At 35.6% G+C, this 12,152-nt stretch overlaps 1 protein-coding gene across 1 annotated transcript in view; it reads right to left on the reverse strand.

Moving 5' to 3' along the window:
- Window positions 1-7,592, reverse strand: part of LOC141441554 (venom dipeptidyl peptidase 4-like) — a 123,252-nt gene extending 115,660 nt beyond the window's left edge. The window contains exon 1 of the mRNA XM_074106332.1: window positions 7,345-7,592. The gene's annotated coding sequence lies outside the window, so the exon portion shown is untranslated. The remainder of the gene's footprint in view (window positions 1-7,344) is intronic.
- Window positions 7,593-12,152: the final 4,560 nt, after the last annotated feature.

A 12,152-nucleotide genomic window follows, 5' to 3' on the forward strand; every position in this document is an offset into this window, starting at 1 on the left:
TATAATACCTACTTAACTTAATGCAGCTTTCGCCTTAGTAGGATCATCGTAAAGTCACCTCGTTTATTTTACCCTAGAAGCTTTGAACTACACACTACACTACACTTTTATCGAAAGAAGTATTGCACACAATCAGGGTAGAACTTCACTTTAGTTAAGTTCGTTTAACCCTACTATTATAGTTACACTAGCTTTTGCCCGCAGCTTTGCCCGCGTGGCACTTATTTGCTTGTTGTTGTTTCAGTTTGTATTTTTGTTGGCAAAACGATCTCTAACCTATATTTTATTGAAATAGTTACCTTTTTATTGAGAATAATTAATAAATAATATAGGTACATTATTTATTGATGATGAAAAATAACCTTAGTTTCTCCAACAGTCAATTTTATTACCTTCTTTGGGGGGGGGAGGTGTTGTTTCTGTCCCATATATGTTTTTTAACAGGGTACGTGAGCCATAAGTAAACCCTAAAATAAATAAATATGCCAGAAATCACGTCGATTCGTCGCTCCGTTTTGACGTGAAAGACGGACAAACATAATTTTAAACACACACACTTTCGCAGATGCAGCTTTCACCTTAGTACGATCATTGTAAAGACACCTCGTTAACGCGTCGCTGTAGGTTCCAACCTTATTAATTTTTCACACAGTCAAGTCTGAATGATTTATTTACTAAAAATGGTTCTTAAACAGAGCGACGTGGTAATGTATCGATTTTATCACGATTACACTTTAGGCGCAAATGTTCCCGTTAAAATACCTTCGCTCCCGTGAATGTTCTCGTTGATGCATTGTTAATGCGGATAGAGTGCAGAGTTCTGCTGGGAATTGGCTGAACAGCCCGTCGCATGTACGCCTTTATGCGCAGTAAATAAAGAATATCGATGCTATAGGTTCCATAAGTAGGAAACAGAGTCCTTTATTAAGTTAAGTAGTAAAGCTGCCGTGCTCGAGCTAGAAGCGGCTATGATAAAATCAAATTTTCATATGGAGTCCAAAAACGTGGTATTTTTTTTAAATAGATGCTTAAATAGTGTCTATAAATTTTAAGTTTAGATTTTGAAGAAAAATATCGTTCGATCGAATCGACTTAAAAAAATTACCGCGTTTTTCGACTCTATCTCAACGCTTGATTTTGTTACTTAGCCGCCTTTTAGCTTGAGAATGAGTCGATAGCTAAAGAAATTATAACAGGCTTGTGGTTTACATGTAATTTATTTCACCTGGATATAATTCAAGAGTCAAAGAATTCATCATTTACTTCGGAAAGGATAAAACATTTTGATCAATCAAAGAATACTAATTTACAATAAAAGTAGAAACAAAATTATCCCACTGTCTCATTGATACTTAACTTAATTTAATGTAGTAATCCCACTATCTCACTAATATAATAAATGCGAAAGTTTGTAAGTCTAGCTGTTTGTTTGTTACTTCATTACGTCTAAACTGCTGAACCGATTTAGGTGAAATTCGGTATACAGATAGTTTGAATCCCGGGGAAGGACATAGGATAGTTTTTATTTCGGAAAATTTCATAGTTCCAACGGGATTGTGAAAACCGAATTCTACGCGGACAGAATCGCGGGTAACATGCTAGTAATCAATGTTTGACTCGGGTTTAAAATGAATAATGTACATTACCTGCATATTTAGCTCGTTTCAGCTAGGCAGGTGGTAGGACCTTGTGCAAGGTTCGCCCGGATTGCTACCACCATCTTGCTCGTTAATCCTGCCGTGAAGCAGCAGTGCTTGCATTGTTGTGTTTCGGTGTGGAGAGTAAGACAGCCGGTGAAATTACTGGCGCTTGAGGTATACATCCCATCTTAGGCCTCTAGGTTGGCAACGCGTCTGCAATAACCCCTGGTGTTGCAGATGTTTATGGGTAGTGGTGATCTCTTACCATTAGGCCCCACTCGTTTGCCATCCAGTCGAAAAAAAAAAACAAGTTAAGTAAATCGAAGTCGAAGATATCTTTACACTTTAGTACCTTATCGCTGTCACCTCATGTTTAAACTTTTGTATAAAATTTGTATGAAGGCAGTGACAAGGCATATGAAAGTGTAAAGATATATTTAATCTCGACTGGACCATCGACCGTACTAGATGCATCCTCGCCATTTGGACTGCTAACAGGTATAATACACAGCCCAAGGTGATTCCACTAATAGCCTTAACTAGACCACAAAAGATCGTTTCTTGCATGTATACAGAATAAATCTGAAGATATGATTGGGATCAACCCTACACAACTCAGTATATGTAATCATAGTTTACTTACCACCCTACTTACTTGAAACATTGGCCGTCGATCTGATCTGATCGATGTTAGTACTAACATGGTAACTAAATTTAAGTGCCTATTAAACTTTTCTATCCAGAGATAAACCCATAAATAAAACAGCATATATTCTTAATAATCACAAGCAAACAAAATACACAATTTAAAAATATCGTAACTAGAGATTTAACAGTGGCAATATGCCATTGCAGTTGAAGAGTAAATACAACATCGTATCTAGGCTTACGAACAATTTTTTACCCAAAATCCGCTCCAAGTCTCACCATCGGCCTCTGGCCGATGGCGTAATTAAATCGTTACTCTTCACAAAATGTTACTACATCTTGTGGAGAGTTTAGATTTTACTGAATCAAGGTTTACGAGTAAGTAGTAACTTTGGCGTATCAATGCTAGAAAGCTGTAATTTTGCACGGATATATATGTAAACTATGCCGACAAAATGGTACAATAAAAAATTTAAAAAATAGTAGATTGTACAACAAGAACATAAAATGAGCCATTTTACCCAAGACGTTCATATATATAGCCACCCGAGCCGGTACGGCGAGGGTGGATAGACGTCGAGGGGAAAATAGGTTTAATGCTCGAGTTTTACACTCTGCTTTTCACTTAGATTGCGAGGAAATGAAATAGCAACAGTGGAAACAATTGTTCACTTTCTATGTAACTTTCATTTTTCATGTATTATTGTATTTTTTGTTTTATTGATTTATTTGATGAATTTTTAGTTTTATATGAACTAAAAATTATTAAAAAAATATGTAGAAACTTTTTTGATTCGTGGCTGTTGACACCTGATTACCTTGGTCTTAGACGAAGATTTTACTTTATGCACTCGAGCATAAAAAGCCATTTTATGTCACCTACATCCAGCATAAACACGAACTTTACGAGCGTGACAAGTGAAAAATTTTTTTAGGGTATCTCCCATAGACGTAAAGTGAGGGTGATTTTTTTTTCTCATCTAACCCTATAGTGATATTATTATATGTTATATTAAAACCATTAGGGGTTTGCTAAGACAATTTTTCGATTCAATTATCTGTTTGCGAAATATTCGACTTTAAAGTTCAAATTTTCATTCAAATCGAGCGTCCCCCCCTCTAAAATCTAAACCGGTGGGTGGAAAAATTTGAAATGAAAATGAAATGAAAAGTTTTTATTGATGCACAGTGCACAGTGTAACATAAATACAGTGTCAGGGGGCCCCAAATCCCAATTCAGGATGGTAGTAAGTATATCAAACTTTCAAGGAAAACTAATAACGGCTAAGTTTGCTTGAGAATTATTAGTAGTTTAAGAGTAAATAGCAGTATAAAATATACCTACGAGTTGGAAGATTCCGTATAAAATACGAAATCCTTAGAAAAATATTACTTAATTTTTTCGTAATGGCTACGGAACCCTATTTCGTGGTCACTTATAATTTAATTCAATGTATTTTTATTTACGTGAAGGTAAGTGGTTTATTTATTTTTTTCTTTATATATTTGTGCATCGTTCCGTGAGTCACAGATGGTTCTGGCGGAAAATCAGCGCTGCTGGCGTTTAACGCATCAGCATAATGCTGAGTCAGCGACCGTTTCGATTTTGCGGGTACAAAATTGTGTATTAAGTATATTACTATTTTCTGTGTTTTCAAGTTTTTTTTTTGGTTTATTTGTGCGTAATTGTGTAAATTTTATTGTATTTGTGTGTCTTCCGTATTAGTGAATAAGTGTCTTCTTTCTTTCTTTCTTACTCATAAACGAACACGTAAGCATGGTTACTACAATATTACCTTACTCATGCCATTGCTGTTATAATTTCATGCATTCATTAATTTACGAGGATATTATTAACATTACCAATCATGTTTAGCCTTCAAGAAATCTAAGTTGCTTTATTTTTAGTTCTAAAATGTAAAAATATCAGGTTAGTTTTAATTACAACGACTCTTTAATTCATGATATTACTTAATAGGTAGTACAGTATAAGAACAAGAAAATATTGCTTAGGAATTGGGATTTTATCTTAATTCTTCATAATTATGGGTTATTCATGGATTCATACTCAGTCAACTAGTCTGTCTGGCTCTAAAGGAATGACTCATGATTATTGTAGGAGAATTGTAGGTATGTGTACTTTATAATGATACGGGAAAATCCCTTACTTCATATGTCTTTTTTTTTATTCGACTGGTCGGCAAACGAGCAAGTGGGTCTCCTGATGGTAAGAGATCACCACCGCCCATAAACATCTGCAATACCCTAGGTACTCCAGATGCGTTGCCAACCTAGAGGCCTAAGATGGGATACCTCAAGTGCCAATAATTTCATCGGCTGTCTTACTGTCCACGCCGAAACACAAGAGTGCAAGCACTGCTGCTTCACGGCAGGATTAGCGAACAAGATGGTGGTAGCAATCCGGGTGGACCTTGCAACCAAATACTTAACAATAACGTAACAACGTAACGTAAGATATATCCACGACTGACTTGTAAAATGGATATAGAAATGTATGTCGTACCTATTATTTGAAAAATTAGTTTATTGAAAGAAGGGAGACATACCAACTTGAAAACTCCCTCTTATTTTTCCGCCGCCTTAAGCCACATGGCAGGGTGCAAAGATGCATAAAAAGAAGTTTAGAACAACTTGACTCACTCGTACGCTCGCGCCACTAGTAAGAGTCTATATAGAGTCTCTGATCTAGCATAAATCTGCCCACAATTACTTATGGTTGCATAAAGACCTTGTCATTTATGTTCATACCAAGTCACGACACCCATTGTGAAAGTAAGTACTCGCAGGTTCTCAAGTAAGGTAGGTACTTGGTTAAGCAGAAAATGTCTCTAGATACCCTTGATTAAACTAAAAGGTCGGTGCTAGCGAAGTTTTAACTACGAAGTAATGGCACATTAAGCCAAAGTTTGATGTGTCAATCTCGGTAACCTGATTGGCATAGAGTTGACTTGAAAGAACAATGAGGTCATCTAAAATTAAAACTAGTAGGCATTAGATGAAGAATCTTTCACTAGTGTCCACAACTCAAGATTTTGTGTTATTGTAAGAATATAAATATGCTGAGGGACTACTAAACTGTATCTAAGTAATTGTTATCGCAACCATTGCAACCAAGTTTGTTTATAACGTTGGGACTTTAAGAAGAAATAAATTATGATTCATTGTGAATTCTAGTGTAAAATATTTACCTTCTATATAAATAATAAATTATTAGTCATTGTGAATTCTCGTGTACAATATTTGTATTCTGTGACTGTAAATTAACACACTTTTTTCCGCTTGTTTCCTTAATCTCACATATTTGAAGACACGCATTTATTGTAAGAGATTTAAGGTCTATTTCATCTCACATTGATGTGAAGCGCTCTCTGTTTGTTTTGTACGAATAAACAGAGATGGCATCACAATTATCTGTCACATATAGTTTATCAATGAGTTATGAAACCAGCCCTAAATCTGTTTTTAAAACTTCTGGTACAGTCGGTTTCCTAACATACCTAAGCATCTATTTTATTATGCAATAAGTATAAAAAAGTGGATATTTAATTATTTTATTTTGATCAGGATTCTTCAGAGATTATGGACTATTATTGTTGTAGTTATTGTGAAAAACAAGCTAATAAAATGCCGGATGGTAGGATGGCAGTAAAGAGACTCTTATCTCAGATCTTGGAACAATTACTTCTAATTATCTTCATCTTAGTCGTCAAGCGATAAAATATGCTGAAAGGATATAGTTAATCTTGCTAAAATAATTGCATTATTTCAAGTTTCCTGTTTTCGAAATTCCGTCGATTAATCATACGCAGAATTTTGTTCCCTACATTCCTGTAATAGACATTTTTGTAGTTATGTCTTTACGCGCAAACAAATAACTTTTTCAATGGGTCCTCCTTTATAATAGGACCTTAACCACCAGACTGATGTTGAGGAGCATTGTGTCCTAGTTTTTACTTTCAGTCATTTTACATCAATCATCTTAAATAGTTCTTCCACTAATTAATAGTGTTCTTATGCAATTTAATTTTTGAAATAAGTCACTTATTATCATGCTTATGCTCATTTTATGCTAGGTAGTTTTTGAATCTTTGTTCTATTGATCTTCCCCTAACCTGTATCAATCTAGAACAAAACCCTCAAGAATGAAAGCACCTACCTAATAGCGTCAGTAATTAACTTTAACTTTACACTCAAACCTATAGGAAAATGTTTGTTTATAAACGGAATTTACGAGGCTTATACACGGTTTAGGGTTTAGTAAACAATAAACAATTTACGTTTAGGTAATTAATTCTATGGCACGCCTCTGAAGTGAAATGAAGAGAAGTTTGTGCAGTCTCAGGAGTATACTTAAAACGAGGTTTAAAACTTTATTTGTCATTGCTTAGCTTATTTCAAAAATAGGGTTGGAGAAATAGAAGACAAGGGACAAGAATGACGTATATCGGGTGATTAAAATTTTTATGTCGGCATTTGTGTTTTCTACATAATTAATACGAAGAGAACTTTTCTAAATTTTTTAATTCTTACGATATTAGTCACGAAAATATTTCATGTAATTAGATATCAAATTCTAGCATGAAAATGTTATTTCATCGGCGTTTTACTTGTTTTAGTCTTGGTAAAACCCCAAGACAATCAATTAAAACTTATACCACATTGTAAGCTGAAACTTTGGTCATAGTTGATAAATTCTAATTAGGTACCTATTTCTATTCAAAAACACCATCTTTCTTTCGCTCCCGTTGATTAAACATTTGCGAACTTTTGAACAACACTTTTCTGCTGTTATCTGAAAATGTCCTTATGACGATGTCTTTATATCTAGCTAGAAAATATTTTGAATAAGACAATTAATAACACTGATACAATAGGTGTTTAATTTAAATATCCTGATATTTTTAGAAACCAATTTATTTAGGTAGGTATTCTTTTCCATTTCTTTGCAAATCAACAAAGAAATAAATTTAACATTTGCGTAGTCCATGTTTTTTTTTTATTAATAAGTAGATTCCATAACTCGTACAAAACTTACCTCGTAACACTTTTTCTAAAAGTCCGTAAATTTTTAAACAGTAAAAACACTGTTTACACTTCGTCAACAACCACTATTACATCATGTTCACTCGCACTAAAGTCGCATAAAAGTTTTATAATAGCCCAATTATTGGGCAACGTGTAGTGCCCATATTTGTAAACATAGGCAGTAAACAGCGTGTTCGGAGCGTTAGAGGCCGTCTCGGCAGCAGTGCACATTCGACGACTCGCGAATGAATACTGCCGGCCGGGGGTTCACTCGCGATCTTTTAGGAGAGCGCAGCAATAGGAACTGAAAACGGGTATGTATTATAATACCGAAAAACGAAAAACCGAATTTCACAAGACCTAAGGATGGAAGGCCGAATATTAAAACGTCGAATAGATGTATGGCCGAAAGTTTGAAAACCCGAAATTACATTTGACCGGAAGCCTAAAACAGACAAAGGCCGCAAAATCTTAATGCCGAACAGTCATAATCACTGCAAATAAAATAATCGACACTCAATTTAACCATCGTTACACCAAGGTCGGCTGTATCTATTTTTAAATGACAACATTCCGACTTTTTCAAGCGGGGGTGGATTGACATTTATCATTTTCTGTGCTGTTACAAAAAAATACCTAACATCGAAGCCCAAGACGGGAGCTACGTTGCGCTTCGCTCCCGCCTTAGCCTTCTGAACCTAAACTATCCAGAAGGCTAAGGCGATGGCTTCGATGTTCAGAAAATGATTATTATGGTACTGTGAATGCCAGTTACTTCGGGATTTTGTACTGTCGGTCATTTGAAAGTAGATATTTCGAGCTTCGGTGTATCGGATATCGGTATTTTGTACATTCGGTATTCTGAATTTCGATGTGTTAAGCGTTCAACTGTAGGTATTATGATTTTTCGATATTTATAATACATACCCCTGAAAACAGACTTGAAAACATTTTACAGGAATGGTTGTTGCTTGCTCTATATCTATTACTTTTATAATGTGAGGTGAACCAAGATACTACATCTACAACAATCATCTTTATCATCGCTGCCTATATACTTCCACAGCTGGGCACAGGCCTCCTCTCAGAATTAAAGGGCGGCCGTAGTTCCCAACGCGTGCCCAGTGCGGATTAGGAATTTGACGCATACCATTGAATTACTTCGCAGTTGTGTCCAACAATAGCCAATTTTAAATCTCCGATTAAGGTATCTATCTAAGAGAAATCACATTTTAAACAGAAAATGTACTGGAAACTTCTTTGTTGAAATGAGTGGTTTGGGCGTTTTCGTGTACAGATGTCCCTTTTCTTTCAATTTTGGAAAAATATTGCTTTTCCTATTCAGAATCAAGAGCACAATCGATTCTGATAGTTTAAAAAATATCCCCATTTTGCATACAAAGTCTTATGAGTCAGTTTTATTACGCCCATACTGAGTGTATGAAATAAACGTAACAAAACTGTCATTTTTTCTGACATTTTTATAAACTATCGGAATCGATTGTGCTCTTGATTCTTAAAAGCCATATTTTTTGCAAAATTGAAAAAAAAGAAAGGGACACAAAAACGCCCGTTTACGAAATGAAACTTTGGAATTCATCGATGGCTAATTGAGGCTACATACAGTTCTAGTTTCAGCTACATAATTCTACTTCGTAGATTTATCTCGATGGTCAACAAATGAATGTATTTGCTAAATAACTCTACCTTAGGGCGGTTTCAGACTAGCGTTTTTTTCTGCTCGTATACGTTTTTGCAATACGCGCTTACACGCGCGCTAGATTAAACCGAACGCGCATGTACGCACTCATTCATGCGTGTTTACTCGTTTTGGGTGTAATGGATGTCTCGCTCGCGCGTCAACGCTCGAAGAAAACAAAACCGCAGCGCGCGTACACACGCTTTCAAAAACGAGCTTAAACGCGTGTATAAAACGCTAGTTTGAAGCCGCACTTACTCCCGTTCCTGTTCAAAACTCAAATATACCCTTTCTTAATTTACAAATGCACTGTTAAATAAAAAAAAATTAGAAACATGGCCTCGTTCTTGTAAATGGAGGTCTTTACCAGTTAAAATGAAGAGACTTTTAAGTAGATACACGAAAAGAACAAAATTGCGCCGTTCCTAATGGACAACAACGTTCCTTGGGAGCGAATAAATTATGGTAATAGTATTATTCTTTGTCTATACTTGGTTACTTAAACCTGTTAAATAAACAACAGTATAGCAGTTTGTTTGTGTTGAGCTCCAACAATTTACACTGCTGGTGGTCACTTCCTCTCATTTACTTAATAGTCACCTTACATCCACATACTAAGGTGTTAAGTTTCAAATGTTAAAATAAATGGAGTATAAGATAGACTAATAAATAGACTAAGATCAAGCCTAACCTAAGTTAGAACCGTAATGGTTCGGCTTACCATCATCTCCTACGCACAAAATACCTATTTGGCCAATGGTTTAGAAGAAAAAGAAAACCATTTTTTATTTGAACTAACTCAGCGTACAGTAAATAAAAGCATTAAAAATAAATAGAACATAATATTAAACCTTAAAAAGAAAAAATACATTTCTATTATCAAAAAGCACAAATAAGGACCGCATTCAGCATCATGCTGCAGCAAGCTGCAGCGCTGGTTTTTTGTCTGACCTCTTTTTGACTTTGACTTTGAAATTCTGCCGTAACAGTCGTGACGTCGGAGGCAACTTCAATTTTAATAGCAACAAATTAAAACCGGCCAGTGTGTCCCGACGAAACGGCTACGGGGCAGTGACAGTTTTCCTTTTAAATTAATTTTTCCTGGTGGGACCTTTAACAGGAGCCAATAATCCATACTAATATTATAAATGCGAAAGTGTGTTTGTGTGTTTGTCCGTCTTTCACGTCGTAACGGAGCGACGGATCGACTTGATTTTTGGCATAGAGATAGTTTATGCGGGCCCGAGAGTGACATAGGTTACTTTTTATCCCGGAAAAATTCACAGTTCCCGAGGGAACAGCGCACGATAACCGAATACCTTCCACGCGGGCGGAGCCGCGGGCAAAAGCTAGTTTAAACATAAATAGTACTCGTTAAACTGAACAACATTAGTACAGCGACTTTAAAAATTTGTTAGTTCTTTGATTTTTATTCTAATTTAAAGCTTAAATAATATTATGCAAACGGACCCTTAAATCGAAAAAATATGCTCTTATCAAACCTACAGTGTTTTTAAAGACCTATTCAATTTCCCACACACTGGATTTAGACAACAACGTATGGACGGACTGACATTTTAAAACTACTAAGGTTTCCTACACTTGTATTAAGTACTACGTGGAACTCTACAAAAACCATCCAAGTGCGAGTCGGACTCGCGCACGAAGGATTCCGTACCATTATCTGTATAACATTAGACATTATCAAAAAAAACCGGTCAAGAGCGTGTCGGACACGCCCAGTAGCCATTACGAAAAAAGTAAAGTAACACAATTAAAACACTTACTATAGTCGTAAAATCTATTACCAGAAAAAGAGCGTATCTTCATAGCACTTACGTCCTTTTGTTGAGAAGCGCAGTTTTTCGGCAATAACTCAAAAACGGTATATTCGATCATGTTGAAACCAATTTTCGTTGAAAGTATTTATTAAGCGTTACCATATTTTTGCATATTTTTTGGACAAACGGTTTACAAGATAGAGGGGGGACACAATTTTTGCTACTTGGGAGCGATTATTTCCGGAAATCTTCACTTAATCAAAAAAGTTTTTGAGAAACCTTACTATCATTTCAAAAGAGCTGTCGAACTATATGCCACACAATGATGCGAGTTAAAAAATATATTTTTTTTTTTCAATTTCTGTTACGGGCACCCCTATAAATATTTATTTTTTAATTTAACTACAAAACTAAATAGCGGCTTTGACAAGGCATCTGTACTCCAAATTTCATTGATATACATTTTGTAGTTTTTGAGTAAAACGCCTGTGACATACGGACGGACAGACAGACAGACAGACGGACTTGAAGGGTTCCGTTTTTGCCATTTTGGCTCCGGAACCCTAAAAACGGCAAAATAATCACGTTTTTTGTATGGGAGCCCCCCTTAAATGTTTATTTTATTCTGTTTTTAGTATTTGTTGTTATACCGGCCACATACACATAATCTTTTAAAATTTCAAGTGTCTAACTATTTCGACTCAAGAGATAGAGCTCTGTGACAGACAGACGGACAGACAGACAGACAGACAACGGAGTCTCAGTAATAGGGTTCCATTGGCACCCTTTGGGTACGGAACCCTAAAAAAGTAACAACCTGCCTCTGACTTTTTCGTAATGATAAGTAACAATAAAATAATATTCAGAAAAAGTCCACTTTCCAAATTGACCCCTTTTGATTGATCCCCTAAGACTTCTGTTACAAACACGTTCATTCTGGCGTCAGTTCAATTTCTGTCATTCACATCGGATTAACGCATATTGTTAAAACCATCCGGTTACGTGGTAATTCTGTCGTCATTCAGACCAGAATGATGGACTAAACTGGTGCCAGAATGAGCGGGTAACCTTATGATTATTTTTTCGATATAAAGTTCCAAAGTACTGACTTTACACCCCGCCCGTTGAGTATTTATAAACTGGTTTTACACACGTTTTTGACATTCATATTGAAATTAGAACACGTTACGTGGAACATCTAATTACTTCATTAGCAAAATACTCAAATACCTGTTTACGAGGTTATCAACCATGACTAACCAGTTAATCCTCATAAAGAATAATTAAGATAACTTCGCATGTCGGTGCAAGTGAAATATTAACAATTTCAATAAATTG

This window comes from Choristoneura fumiferana, chromosome 2 (assembly GCF_025370935.1).
Source record: "Choristoneura fumiferana chromosome 2, NRCan_CFum_1, whole genome shotgun sequence".
In the NCBI taxonomy this organism is placed as follows: Eukaryota; Metazoa; Arthropoda; class Insecta; order Lepidoptera; family Tortricidae; genus Choristoneura; species Choristoneura fumiferana.